Source organism: Triticum dicoccoides, chromosome 7B, assembly GCF_002162155.2.
Source record: "Triticum dicoccoides isolate Atlit2015 ecotype Zavitan chromosome 7B, WEW_v2.0, whole genome shotgun sequence".
Classification (NCBI taxonomy): Eukaryota; Viridiplantae; Streptophyta; class Magnoliopsida; order Poales; family Poaceae; genus Triticum; species Triticum dicoccoides.
The window spans coordinates 556,952,060-556,953,978 of NC_041393.1; positions in this window are offsets into that span (position 1 = coordinate 556,952,060).

The window sequence follows — 1,919 nt, forward strand, 5'->3', positions numbered from 1 at the left end:
AACGGGCATTCAATCTGTGGGAGTTTAATCCGGAACAGCACCAGGCGCTGAGCGAGCTCTTCGATACGACATACGAAGGCGCCTGGAGGGTGCTGTTTAAGGGTGTCGAAGCCCCCGTATCCGCGACGGAAGATCGCGGGTTTAGTTCGCAGCATCCAACCGACGGGGTGAGTGATTCAACCCCATTACGGGACACTTTATAGTAATCAAATTGATTCTAAGAGGGTTTCACCCTTCCTTTTCCTTTGACAGGAATGGATGGAGAAGGCCGAGCAGCTTATCTGCCCGGCTCCCATGCCAGAAGACCTAGTGGACGCCCATTTAGCAGGGCTACTGGTTCCGGCACCGCATGTGGTGCCGGAGAAGAAGGCCAAGAAGGCGGCCGCGGGGACTCAAAAGAGTTCCCTCTATCAGGTGTCCGACGACAAGGCGGAATCCTCCCCCGAAGACGAGGAGGAGGAGGAGGACTCTCTCCCGGAGGACGGAGAGAAGAAGAGGAAGGCTTCCCCAATAGGGGAGGCCGAAGGGTCCAAGAGGGGGAGGAGTATCCCCCCGGACTGTTTCGCCAACACCTCCGTTGGCGAGGATGAGTGGCCTCCAAGGGCCAGGCGTCCGGCAAGATCGTGAGTATCCGGATCCTTAATACATAATTTTTGTGTGCCACATAGTGTCCTTCTAACACCGCATTCTGTCCGTAGTCCGGCCGATGATGATCTCCCCGCTTCATCAAGCGGGTCATTGGCCCCGTCGGAGGTGGATTCACTTCCGACCGCCACTACCCCCCGTGGCAAAGACGCCGAGGTGGGATCCCAGAGAGGGACCCATCAGGAGGAGGCTCCGGAGGCGCCGTCAGGTCGCCTCCCGGACTTTGTGCCGGACTCTACATCGGAACCCGCAGTGGTTCCAGAGTCCGGCAAGCGGCCCCTTCGAAAGAAGGGCAAGACCGTGACACCGGTGGCCTCCGTCCAACCGGAGGCGCCGGACAGCTTGTTGGAGGCGCTCAAAGGCGCTTCCATCGAGGAAGAGCACCGCACTATCATGAGTGCGGTGATTCAGAAGGTTCAGCTCGCTAAGAGCGGGCTGACCGAAGCCTACAGCAGCCTTTTAACAGGCTTTGAGGTAAGAAGTTAAATTTATATAATGTAATACCGCATAGACAGTAGCCCCTGATGCTCAGTTTGGTGTTCGGAAAGAAAAAGACGGACTGAGGATCTAACAAGATATACGCAGGGTTGCTTAAAATATGTCAATATGGGTTTGCAGGCTGCGCTGCTGACCTCTGCCGCACTGACTGCGGAGGTCGGTGCATTAAAGCAGGATCTCGAGCGGTCCGAGCGAGAGCTCGGCCATGCTAAGAAGCAGCTCGAGGACAAAGAGGGTGAGTAACACCACTTTGAATAGTTACCTTACAGAAAAGGATTTTGGTTGCAATAAAATTAACAAGGATAATACGGGTATTGCAGGGGCCACTAATGAGGTGGCAGCCCTGAAGGAGGTTGTGTCCGCGGTCGAACGCAGTGCGGCCGCAGAACGGGCGGACCGAGAAAAGCAGGAGGCACGGGTGGCGGGAGTTCGGCAAGAGCTCCAGGCTCTCATGGAAAAGCATGAGAGTTTGGAGCGTGACTCAAAGACTCGAGAGTCCGAGCTTGCCTCGGCTCTCGAAAGTGCCAAGTCCGCCAAGGCCGAGGCCCATAAGGCCCTTCAGGAGGTTGAGGATATAAAGAAGATAGCGGCGGGTAAGGCATTTTTCATGCAAAGCAGGCATGTTAATGTGAACTACCTGACACTTACCCGCATTCGGAGCTCTCCAGGGGCGTTTGCAGATCTGCCGCATAGTGTGTCTGATGCCGCCGCATTCTATCGTGGCGAGGAGGGGAGCTCGACGGAGAAGGTCTTCTGGTCTCAGTACGCTGAGGCCG